Source organism: Lissotriton helveticus, chromosome 5_1 (genome assembly GCF_964261635.1).
Source record: "Lissotriton helveticus chromosome 5_1, aLisHel1.1, whole genome shotgun sequence".
In the NCBI taxonomy this organism is placed as follows: Eukaryota; Metazoa; Chordata; class Amphibia; order Caudata; family Salamandridae; genus Lissotriton; species Lissotriton helveticus.
Window position 1 is genome coordinate 1,478,436,369 of NC_136065.1, and position 13,463 is coordinate 1,478,449,831.

Below are 13,463 nucleotides of genomic sequence, written 5' to 3' on the forward strand. Positions count from 1 at the left end.
GCACCATGCAGGCCTCATCCCGACCCATATGTTGTTCTTGAATTCTACAATTTCACAGACAACATGCTTTGGATTGGCTACTACTAAAAAATTAAATACTCCTTTTCCCGAATTAGAAGAATATTCCAGTTGGAATAATGCCACAAAATTTTCGATCAGAGAGTTACAAACTCTGTTGCTAAATTCTTCCTTTAACATATCCAGTTTGGATCCTAAGGGTTGGTTGCTCTGGCACAGAAGTGCTGATTTTTGCCAGCATCGTTTTCTGGGTTTGGCTCAAGGCTTTACACAGGTCAGGGTGGATCCCCGTTTTGAAAATGGCCATTCTGTTACTACCTATTCTGTAGGCAAATTATGTCAGAATTGGCTCAAACATTCCACTTTGACGTCGGTTAAACTACATTTATCTAAACTGACTGACGATGTTGATCTGAATGATTTTATAAAGGGCCCGGCTAACGGCAGATCTAAAAGATGGATATATGCTATTTACAACGAAGTCTGGAAAACCTCCCAGATTGAGGCGGCTACCCGCATTAGAGCTATAGATCAGGCTAATTTAGAGAAAGTGCTAGCAGTTGTAGATAACAACATTAATACGCTTTCTTCCCGCATTTACACGTTAGACAATATTTTATAATCTTTTGTTGATATTGTGCAGGATGAAGTGTCTGTTTTGTACCATGGTCAAAATCAATTGCGTTCCATTATGCAGTTTGCATGGACTTTACAAACGTTAAAAGCTGGAAAAAGTGCCATGGCATTGCATGAACACTTCATCGTTTGCCCCATTTAATTTGACTGACAAGCAACGTTTACTGTCAATGAAAGATGCATCCTTTTCTATGTTACACATTGAAAGGTTGGAACCATTACCGTTTTCTGTGGCAGAGGCCAATTCAGCAACGTGGCTTATCCTCAGGTTAATAACTCTCCCGTTCCCTCTATTCAAGTTCGAGGGGTGTATGAAGTACTTTGCAATTGGTAGATATGAACCTCTTGGAAGTGTTTATCTCCATGTAGCTTGGTCGCTTCCGTTTACCTATAGATGCCTTAGGGAGGGTAAGGAAGTTTATTTGAATGGTGAGGATTGCACTGAAACACCAGATCAATCATTGATGTGTAGACATATCCAATTACATGGCTCTTGTAACCAGAATGAGCCGAATTTAGCCTGTATTTTGAAAGGTACACCTGTGCCTGCTATCGTGCCCACATTCACATTACTGGCAAACGGGAGTTATTTACTTTTAAATAATGAAGATTGTTGTGGGTTAATAAGAGGAATTGCTTATGTAGTTACAGTCAGTGAACGTGTGGTTTGCTGCAAAAATTAAATGTATCCTCCCCCGCATGGGAAGCTTGATGTTTCCATCTGGCCCACGATTCCGACCTTGAAAGCAGAGTTCAACAAGATGAGTCGCATAAGAGCTCTATTGTCCCAGAAAGAGGTTGCCCTCACATCTGCTCGTGAGACATTCGTCCTTCACGTGGCTAACACCCGCACAGAGGTGCATGATTTATTAAATACTGATTTGCCCTTGCATTTAGGTAAATTAATTCACACTATCTTTAATGCATCCTCCACAATGGGGATGCCCACTTTTTTAAAGTTGTAAGCAGTGGTCTTGTGACTTCTTTTCAAACTATATTCGGTGTCTTCCCTGCTTTCTTTCATTCGATTTTTTCCAGCCTATTTGGTGGATTTCCCTTACTGCTGGCTCTAGCTGCAGGCGTTCTTTTACTGTTTTGTTAAATTCAAAATGGATGCACGTCCTGCGTTTCAAGAAGAGCTGTCACGACTTGCGCTGTTTCTCAACAGAATGCTTGAGTACTATGGAGCACTGACTCTTGCGACTTTGAGTGCAGCTTATGGATTATCCTTTTTCGATTCTCCTACTTTACATGTGTCCAGCCTGTCTTTCATTGCCTGAGTTGCGATTTCGACTGGGCCCTGGATTTGTGTCTCTGCAATACGGTGTCTACCGATGTGGATTATAATCAGCTTATGAGCCCTTTAGTTGCTCATGAATTGCTTTGTTCTGACAGAGGGATTATGGCCTTTGCAGCGATGCATGGCATTCTGGGTCATTGGAATGTGTTCGCAGCGGCGCAAGATTTCTTGGCACACAGCTTCATGGAAAACCCACCGAGTTGTCCTCTGATGGTGCTAGAGACTCCGGTAATTGAAGAACATGTATGTGCTTTCCCATTGTTAAATTGGATGGCTGAGCTGTTTTCGGATGAGAACAGTGACTTCCTGTTGGAGGCTGTTGCTGCATATTTTGCATATTCATTGTTAGGATGCGTTATGTCATCGCTTTTCTCTCCCATTACCGAGGTCATTTAGTGGACATCGAACATTTTTTATTTTTTCAAGCATTTACAAAAAAAATTCTCTGCCCCAGACCTATTGACTTTGCTAAGGCCAATGACTAACTTTATAGGATTCACATTCTTATTTGACTATGAGGATTTTAAAAGACAACATTTTTTTTCTTATTATTTTTTCCCTTGTGCAAATTTGAGCCTGTTTCTGACTGTCGTTCTTGAACTCTGCATTCCTAAATTTGCCCCTTATCTTATTTTATCTTATCTTATCCGTGCTCAGATCAAGGGAGGGTGTCATGTAGATAGGATTTGCCTTCACACTGTGTTAAGTTAGCATGAGCTTATTATTTATTTATTTATTCAAAGTTTTATATAGCGCGAACAAGATCTTTACAGATATCAGAGCGCTTCACAGAGACAGGGGTAGGGGCAACAGGACTGAACAAAACTAATAGGAGCAGTATAATAGTCAATAACATAATAGGAAAACAGTAGTGTACAGAAAACATACCAATATACAATCAGGTAACAAATAATATAAGACGGCGCAAAGTCATTGATCCCGTTACAATAGAGTTCAGGTAAACTTTGGATGTAGGGGTGGCTTATACCAAATTCTAAGGATAGAGAGAGCAAGGGGTGGGGGCATCAGGAGGGTGATTCAGCAAACTAAAGTGTATCATATAGTGGTCGGTAGTAGGAGAGTAGCATAATAGTGTCACAATCAAATAAGAATATGTTATTAGAAGTTTAAACGCCATTTTTCCTTTCTGCTGCTTCTGCACACGGCACATATTGTTATTAATGCTGTGAGCCTAGTAGAATATTTTGCTTCACACGAGAATAATATGTTTTCCTATAGAATCAGCTTTGCTTGGTAAGCTATGTCTGAACAGTGAGTGCCGAGGCCATCAAGGTTATTTCAACACAGTGGTTGTTGTTTGGTCTGATCAGCGCACGTCCTAGACATAACACATATGCTGTTGTGGCCAACCCTGGTTTTTGGCGCATTTTATAATGCACTGCGCAGAGCATGCATACACACTTGATGAATATTTGCATGCAGAGAGCTGGTGTAGAAGATGATGTGATCCCTTTCAACTAAGACCAGAGGAATGCGGCCGCCCTTCTAAAACCCAAAGAGACCTTATGTAGATATAATATACTAGCAAGGGAGGGTAAGACTGAGGTGCCATTTAGCCTTCTTCCCTTTAGCATTTTAACATGCTATATACCTTTGTATTTTATGGACTAGTAACTATGCTGATAACCTTGTTGCTTATAATATGTTTGCTTGTATTAGCTAAGATACTGCGCCTGAGAACACAACATTAGAAATAAATATTTCAAACTAGCACGTGTCTTCATTTACTCCTCGTTCTGGACTGGTATGTTAGTATAACGAAAGAGTGTTCATGTGTTCCACGTTACCTGAGGTGTTCTAAGTCCATGTTCTGGGTTGTCTAATCATTGGGGGTATGGAAGAACCAATGAGACACTGATTGCTAGTCTGGTAGGGGATTTTGGATACTGAGGTGAGTTTTGGTACACCCTAATTCACTGAGGTTCTAAGTCTCTATGCACAGTTCTGTGTAGGAGCAGAATCCCTGCGACACTTAGTCAAAAGAGGCATTAAGGCCCTCTGCTCTCCTTCGTGGAAGATCCTTGGCTGGCAGTCACGTCCGGGACTCACGGCTACTGTAGCACCAGCAACCCGCGGGCTCTACACACAGCTCCATCCATGCCTCTGGAGTTCCAGCTGTGCCCGGGCCGTGCCATCGTCGGCGACCACCCCTGCTTCATCACTGCCGAAATTGGGCAGAACCACCAGGGGGACCTGCAGATCGCCAATAACATGATTAAGATGGTGAAGGAGTGTGGAGCAGATTGCGCCAAATTTCAGAAGAGTGAACTCGAGCATAAATTTAACAAGAAGGCTTTGGAGAGACCTTACACCTCCAAGCACTCCTGGGGAAAGACATATGGAGACCACAAGCGCCACCTGGAGTTCAGCCACGATCAGTACAGGGAGCTGCAGAAGTAAGCCAAGGAGATCGGCATTTTTTTCACAGCTTCTGGCATGGATGAGATGGCCGTTGAATTCCTTCATGAATTGGACGTTCCTTTTTTAAAAGTAGGATCTGGGGACACCAACAACTTGCCATATCTGGAAAAGACTGCAAAAAAAGGGCGTCCAATGATTATTTCCAGTGGCATGCAGTCAATGGACACCATGCGTCGGGTTTATCAGATCGTGAAACCAAACTTCTGCTTCCTGCAGTGCACCAGTGCCTATCCCTTGGAGCCTGAAGATGTCAACCTCCATGTGATAAAGACTTACCAGACTGAATTTCCTGACATTCCAATTGTCTACTCTGGGCACGAGACTGGTATTGTCATTACAGTCGCAGCTGTAGCCATGGGGGCCAAGGTGGTGGAACGCCATGTGACTTTAGACAAATCCTGGAAAGGTAGTGACCACCAGGCCTCATTGGAACCGAAGGAGCTGGCTGAACTGGTGAGAACCATTCGCACCGTCGAAAAGGCAATGGGGTCTCCAGTCAAGCGGTCACTACCCTGTGAAACGGCTTTCATGACAAGTTGGGCAAGTCTGTGGTAGCAAAGGTTCCCATCCCTGCGGGCACTGTGCTGACTCTGAAGATGCTGACTGTCAAGGTGGCAGAACCACATGGGTTTCCACCAGAAGAGATCTTTAACTTGGAGGGCTAGATGGTGAAACGAGAGGTTGCGGAGGATGAAACGGTCACAGAGGAGGCGATTGAAAGCTACAATACAAAGATAAAGTGTTAAAGAAATTGAAGCATGGCTGCATGCATTTTGAAATGTTTCTCCAGTGTACTCTATGGTACGGTATTGAAACGTGCTGTATGTACGTCTGATGTTGCACAGGTGTGGGTTTGTTGGAAGGGCTTTGCTGTCTCAATTTAATATGGCAGTCTTTTAGCAGAAAGGAAGTAGTCTTGCTTCCCAGTTTTTCCATCACGAATGCAGAAACGTAATTAGCGGACATGCCAAAGTCTGCAGAACTGCATTTTTGGAAAATGTATGCGGGTGTTGGTGGAAGCAGCTGATGGATGCACCTTCTCGCTTGGTGCCTCAAAACCAGTTTGCTTGCTTCTCTAGAGCGAAACTCCAAAAATGTTCATTAAGCTCATTATTCTGTATGGATTCAACTGTAATTTCTTTTGAAGTTTTAATTTTGTGAGGGGTCAGCTTATTGGATGTTCAAGTGATTCTTTCGTCCAGGAACTTTCCCATGCAAGTTACTACAAAGGATAGTTTAGCAAGAGTATATTTACATTTTTCTTTTTGTGCTGTATCCCAATTTTTGATATCGTATTGGCTGTATATTAAGGATTCTAGCTATTGTTTCTAGGTGTTGTAAACGGTTTAATTTCGAGCCCACTGAATTAGTCATCTTCGTGATAGTACACTCTAATGCAGGCCACCATGGCTTAGTGGGAGAAACTGATCTAGAAGCGCTCCTCAGTTTAAACTTAAGAAATCCTTTTGGAACCTCTTTTTCTGATGGAAGTAAGCATGCCATTTAGTTCGGCTGTAGTGCCAAAGCATGAAATTTGCCTTTGTCTTGATTAAAACCATGTCATAAAGTGAAAAAAAGAGGCATTAAGGATAGTTTGCTGTACGTCTGGTTTGAAACCAGAGATTCTTAACCATGCGTATCTTCTAAGGAGAATACTGGTGTTGACTCCTCTGGCTGCAGTGTCTGCAGCATCTAACACACATCTAATAGAGGAATTGGAAATGAGTTTCCCTTCCTGTACTAACTCTTGTCCACATTTTCTTGTGTTCTTCTGGGAGATAATGCAACACATTTTCCATTTCGTCACAATGGGCCCTATTGTACCTAGCCAAAAGACCTTATGTATGGACTATACACCAATGGTTGGCTGATTGAGCAGCTTACCCTTTTGCCTGTGGCATCTATTAATTCTTTATCTGGAGATGGTGCCTCTCCTGAGGTTTGTGAATTTGTTCTTTTACGAGCATTATAAAAAACTAAAGAATTCAAAGGTAGCTGGCCCTTAATAGAAACTGGGTCAGATGGTGGAGGGGATATATATTTTGTCCACCCTAGGTGTTATGAAATGTGCCCTCACTGGATCTTTATAAATGTCTTCTGGATGCCTCATCATAACTTTCAACATAGCCAACGACTATGGTGTTCTATGTGTGCTTCCTAAAGTTTCAAAGAGGAAATCTTCTTCTAGGGATTCCTTGTGTAAAGTTACACCATGGTACGTGGCTGCCCTGGCAATTAACTCCTGATATAAAATATTATCATCAGGAGGGGAAGGTTTAGCAGGGTATAGATCTGAGTCTGTGTATGCAGGTAGATCTTTATTATAATAATACCGTCGATCTGGTGGCGGCTGATCATAAGTGTTCTCCCCATTTCCTATTTCAGGATCTGTACCGGATAATCTGGTGGTGTGATGTGTAGAGGGTCTGAAGCTGGTATAATAGGTACTGGTGAAGAAAGTGGAGGGGTTTGAGGAATGTGGTGAATTGGGCTAGTAGCCATGTCCTCCTTTTTAAGAGGGATTTTATATCCAGTGTCTATTTTCCATTTGGAGGACGGTATCATTAGCTTTGTTGTAGTATGTCCAGTGTCAGGATTTATATAGATTTTCTTCTGTTTTGGATCCAGATTTTGTTTCATAGTTTCCAGAATTGGCTCCAAAGGCTTTAAAGAGGCATCTTTCTGTTTCAGTACTGAAATTCTCAGTACCCAGCTGGATTTGTCCTTTTTATCTTTCGGAACCGAAAGTTTTGTAACCAAAGGAGTATCATAGCTCGAGCTGGAAGGCTTGCCGTGCTATTTCGGTGCAGAGCCGAAGGGCGGGCATTTGAATCAGAGTTTCGGTGCCTACCATGGCCTGATTTACAAAACGGGCCCGGACTAAAGTGAACAGATGTGAATTCTGCCTGGAGATATTTGGAGCACCTATAATTATTTATTGCCTCTTTCTACAAAACATTCAAAAACCAAAGATAGAGAGCTAGGACTGCAGGACGGCCGTCTGTGTCCCTTACTATGTTTTCATAACCAAAGAAGACGGCCAGGATTAGTGGCGGTCTGACGTGTGTAGTGTCTGGCACCTCAAAGGTTTGTTAATAAAACCCTCACACACCAACCTGGTTGGTGTCATGCTTCATCATCAGGTACCAGCCAGGCAGCCGAATGCTGGGACCCGATGATGGTAGAGAGTGGATAATGTGTTACAGTTACTATGTATAGCTGTATTTATTATCAGATGGTCGACATGTTTCAGCCCTTAGAGAAAATAAAGGGCTTTCTTCAGGACCTCTACAATCAAGTGAGTGGTGTGAAAAAACAGATGAGTGGAAAAAAATTACCACATGAAGAGCATTTTTAGCACTCACGCTAAGGAGTGCTTTTCATGCATAGAGGATCCTCGCAGTGCTTAAAGCCAGGCATCCCTACGGCACCGATGGGAGTCGGAAGACTTCGAGAAATGATCAAAATGATCCAAAAAGTTAGTCAAAAATTGACTAAGGGTTACTGCTTTTTCCAGATCTGCGCTTGCTGGCGCGGAAAAAAGAAGAACTGACGTCAGCACGCGGAGGCGGCGTCTAAGTACTCCGACGACATCATCACGGCGCCGACGACGGACGCGGAGCCGCAGACGACGCCTACCGACGCGCAAGGGTACTGCTACGCAAAAGTTTCCAGATCCAGTCTGACGCCTGGGGATATTCTAAGGTAAGGAATCTAATACTAACGTGTCTCTTTCAGATTACAAAGACACGGAAACTTCTTGGTGGCGTCAAAGATCAAATTTATTGGCTGCAGCCAGTAACAGAAGTCCTAGAAATCATCACGGTATGAGTTCTCAGGAGACTGCTCAATTTTACACAGCAAGTCATCCCTTTTTATGCCAAACATTATGCTTCAGGCAAACATTCCTTGTTTACAGTTTAACCAATCACATGTTTCCACAACAAAAGTATTGCATGACGGTAAAACCCACTTTTCAGTTGCCAGCCCATGATCAATCATCAGTCAAACCCAACATTCTTCTTTAGACAGGTCGAACGAACCCATAATAAAAAAGGGCACACAAAATCGTAAATAGACCCTAAAGAAAGGAGCAGAAACAGGTGAGAGTAGGATAAGACATATTTGTGTGCAGTAAAAGTTTACGATGTCCTATGCTTTGATCCTCAATCTTGATCAGCTAAAGGGCAGGAACTGGTTTAACAAGGTCGGCTTCAGGCAACAGGGTCAGTTCACTCAGGTCAAACAGGAGTCAGCACGAACTGGAGCTAAGGTGTACATGTACTTAAAAGACTTGTTCAGCCACAGTCATCGGCTATGTGAGGGCAACCACAAAATGGCTGCCATACACAAAATGGAACCCAAGGGTTCAGAACGAAATCCCTAAATACGTAGTGAATCCATCAGTCTAACATGACGAAAAAACTCATACTTGCCGCACTAACTAGTTACGGTTCGCTAATATCAAATTCACGGAACCTCAAAGGTCTGTATGTCTTGGATCTCCCCTTGGAATTGGGCGACATCTCCCACCAAGCAAGTTGTGGTGATTTCCACCTGTTTGACTTTTTCATTGAGTTTGGTGAGTTCCGCTCGAATCTGGTTTACATCAATGGCAATGGTATCCATTTTGTGCTCCAAGGAGGTCTTAACACTGGTTATTGTGTCCATGACATCCTTTAGCGACAACTCCTGGTCTTCCCCTCCCTGATCGCTGGTGGAGTTGCCCCTGGATTGGCGGCCCATAGCATGTCTTTGGGGCGGGAATATCGGTCCAGTTTATTGGACTGAACTGTCTTAGGCCCTTTCACACCTGCGGATTTGTGCTTTTTCATTACTGCTCCGTTGTGTCTTCAAGACCTCACAGATTGGTATGCCTCTTTTCCCGGCTTCAGCAGCAACCCACACCATGCGGTGTTGTGTCCCAGTCTCAGGTCATCGGCCACCAGGAAAACCCCAAGGCGAGGCAGCAAGGAGGAATGATGGTGCAACCACCCATTGCACAAACGCTCAACCTCCCTTGTGGTGGACAAACATGGGGCACGGATCCGGTCACACCCAGCTCAGTGTGAGATGAGCACACCACAGCGTAGATCACGATTGTGGCTTTCAGATGCAGGCGAGACGCCGTCCGGCTGCCTGGGGGACCCCCAGCCCCACACAAAGGGTCAAAAATGCTGTGGACTATTCCCGGCCTCCGCCGCGCACTGCTTTACTAATACATCCCTAGGATGCTGGGGTAGGGGCGGGCTACGTGTTTTCAGCCTCTCGCCCTTGATGAATTGAGGCCGTTAGAGGAAGGGAAACGGGGGGCTGTCCCGCGTCTCGCCTCCAGCTAAAACATGGGGGCCCCCCGCCACCTCACCACAACTCTCGGCGTGCAAAGCTGGCCAGATTAGAGAAGCAACAGGTTGCGACCTCCGCCCCTCCCATCCGACTCGGTAGTCACCAGCGGATCTTGCTGAGGCCTCCTGTGTAGTCACAAATCTCCCGGGCCGCTCCGCTATGTTTCGGGGGCCCAATGTGGGCACCTGCACCAGACGCGCAAGTCCCCAGGGTCTATGCAGGACTCGGAGCACACGCGTAGCGCTGGCCGCATCTCTTGCCCCCGCATCGGCTGTGGGTGGAAATTTAGACCCCGGCTTCGGTGCTTCTGCAGGCCCTCGGCGAACTGGACCCGTAACTTTGGATTCAGGCAATCCTCGATGTCGGTAGTTGATGGAAATAGTCCGGTTCACTCTATGGTGCGCTTCCCTACCTCGCGAAACTGGATTATTGCTTCGGATGGATGTGGGGAAGACAGTGGTTATGGAGCTAGTGGATTAGGTGTTGCTTGGCCACGCCCCGCCTTTTATGTTTTTATGCATATACTGATCACTGCCCTCCCTCTCTCAATTACCCTCACCTTTGCACACTGCTGCACCATTCCCTCCCGCCTACCCTTTTGGGGCACCTATGCACAACTTAATTGACAAATGTGTTTTTTTTTAACATGATATAATATATGTTCAACTTGATTAAATATTTTCAACATGAATAAGTATTGTTTATGATCGATTTAACAGGTGATGTTGATATTTGTGTAATATTGTGTTTCCACTGGGACCACCCACCTTTATGTACTGTACCATGGCCTGTTGGCAGTGGAGGCCCAAAAGCCTTTTGTTTGGCGGAAGCAGATTTTGTGGGCAAAGGGACTTTGGTACTCACGGCACCCTGTCCAGCTGGAATGTCGTGGGACTCAGGGCACAAGTCTTAAAAAAAGAAGTGGGGGAACGCTGACGTCACGACAGGTAGTGACGTCACGAAAGGTGGCTTACACCATCAGACTCATTGCCTCCCCTCGCTCACCCCTTAGATGCGATTGCATCAGAGAAGCCAGTGCGTGAGCAGCTTTCTGAAAGAGAAAATGAAGTGACAAAGCTTGGATCACTTGTCAGTAATAATTAACCTGAATAATTTTCCTACTCCTACTAGGAGTGCTTTTCATGCATAGAGGACTAACCGTGTATGGGTCCTCTCAAAAATGTAGAATACATTAGTCCAGTGTTATGCTGTCTTATCTTGTCCCGGGGATAGGGGAAATAAGAGCCTCTGTTTTTTCACATATTGTTGTGGCAGAGGTGTACGCCGTTAAACCTAGTACGGGGCCCCTGAGCCCTCTGCCACAACAATATGTGAAAAAACAGAGGCTCTTAATCCAAGAAAATCAGGCAGCCAGCGGGAAGATGGTCCTGCCGCCCGCGGGGGATGTCAGTCCAGTGTGCCAGAGACCACCGAGTTGAAGTCGCCCCCGAGGACTAACGGGCCATCTGGTATGGAGAGTAGAATAGCGCCTAGATCTTTAAAGATGGTTCTTTGCAAGCCTGATGGAACGTAAACGGACAGGAGTGTTATAGTCCGTCCCTCCCATGTGCCAGTCACCGCTATGTATCTGCCCCGATCGTCGGTCCATGGGGAACTTACAGCAAGGGGGAATTAATTTTTCATCATGATACCAACACCCCGCGAGCTGGATGTAAACCCTGCATGTGCTACCATTTTATTTCCCCATCTGTACATCGCTTTACAAGAATTTCAGACCAGGTGTGTTTCCTGAAGCATGACAATATCAGGGACATGCTGTTTAATATATTAGAGAACCACGCTGCGTTTGATCTTGTCCCCAAGCCCGTTAACATTCCAACTCAATATATTAACATTTTTGTCCCCATGTGCACTCATTGGATAATGCGCAAGTCTCAGTGCCCTCTGCGGTAGAATCAAAACATATTGCCGATGTTAAAACCATAACAACAAAGATAAACCCCCAAACCACCAACCCACCAACCCCCCACCCTGCTGCCCTGCACTCTGGGCATAGAACTGCCCATTTGAAAACTTGCAGAGTACCTGTCGCCCTATTGGTGAACTAAAAGTAGAAAGCGTAGGGACACAGCATACCATTTCCCTCTCCCCCCTCCCAAACTGGAACCATGAAGTCCCCAAAGAGAGTCACACACCACAGTTCTGGGTGTCACCCATTGGGGGGAGACCCCCTGGAGATCGGCCACAACGTGGCCCGTTACCTGTCTCAGTATATCCCAGGATTCAGTCCATTCAGCTGAGTTACAATGTGGGCTGGGAGATTGTCTCGTCACCATCACTGCGATTACTTGGGCCTCGATCCGTCCGGCGCTCAATCCAGTCAGCCGCTTCCTCCGGTTGTACGAAGAACCAGGTTCGTCCTTCTGCCTTAACGCGAAGACACGTCGGGAATAGCATGGAGTACTTCAAGCCTCCCTCCCGGAGTTTCTTTTTCACCATAATGAATGTCCGTCTCTGCCTCTGCACTCTTTGCATGAAGTCCGGGAAGAACCAAATGTCTGCATTATCGTAACAGAGAGCAGCCCCCATTCTGGCATTCTGAAGGATCACATCCCTGTCCCGGAAATTCAGTACTCTCGCTGGTATCGGGTGCGGGGGGGGGCTCCCGGCTTTGGACGACCCCCCGAGATCCTATGCACCCTTTCGATGACAAAGAATTTACTGAGGCCCTTGGGCTGTAGGTAATTTAGGATAAGGTCTTCCACGAAGAGATCAGGGGTCTGTCCCTCTGCTTTTTCCGGCACCCCTAAAATCCATAGGTTGTTGCGCCATAGGCGCCCCTCATAATCTTCCAGCTTGAGCTTGGTGAATTTACGGAAGGTGAAGAACCGGGTTATTTAATACCCAGCGGCGCCAGGGGCACGCCTAAAGCCTTCGGTTCCACCTGTCTTAGAAGCACAAGTTACTACTTGTGTAACGATATATCTGTAAGAGACATTAGTTAGTATTAGATTCCTTACCTTAGAATATCCCCAGGCGTCAGACTGGATCCGGAAACTTTTGCGTAGCAGTACACTTGCGCGTCGGTAGGCGTCGTCTGCGGCTCCGCGTCCGTCGTCGGCGTCGTGGGCGCCGTGATGACGTCGTCGGAGTACTTAGACGCCGCCTCCGCGTGCTGACGTCAGTTCTTAGACACAGCTTTTCCGCGCCAGAAACGCAGAGCCATGTTAAAAACCAACACTGGTGCCATTGAAACTAGGGCCCTGAAAGGGGGTAACCCTAACCCTAGATATCGGTTCGCAGAACGGGGAGGATGGGTGGGTCGGTAAGGAATCTAATACTAACTAATGTCTCTTACAGATATATCGTTACACAAGTAGTAACTTGTGCATCTGAAAGAGACACGTTAGTATTAGATTCCTTACCTTAGAATAGATACCCCAGCAATACCAACCCCGGTGGTGGGTCTGCGAACCAATAATCACACCAGAAAGTCCTGGAGGACACAACAGCCAAAGAAGCCATCCCTCCGGACTTGGCTGTCCAGGCAGTAGTATCTTGCAAACGTGTGCAGTGATGCCCACGTAGCCACCTGACAGATGTCCTGTAAGGGCACCCCCGGTCCAGGGCAGTTGTAGTCGCCGTGGCTCGGGTGGAAATAGCCCGTAATCCAACAGGGGGCTCCTTTCTAGCCAAGGAGTAGCATGCCTGGATACACAAGATGATCCACCGGGAGATGGTCCTCTTGTGCACCGCTTTC

At 45.7% G+C, this 13,463-nt stretch overlaps 1 protein-coding gene and 1 pseudogene across 4 annotated transcripts in view; one reads left to right on the plus strand and one right to left on the minus strand.

Annotated features, from left to right (window-relative positions):
* ST7L (suppression of tumorigenicity 7 like) overlaps positions 1–13,463 on the minus strand; it is a 1,501,068-nt gene that overhangs the window by 1,105,143 nt on the left and 382,462 nt on the right. The window lies entirely within an intron of this gene.
* On the plus strand, positions 4,026–5,142 carry LOC144753657 (N-acetylneuraminate-9-phosphate synthase pseudogene; annotated as a pseudogene).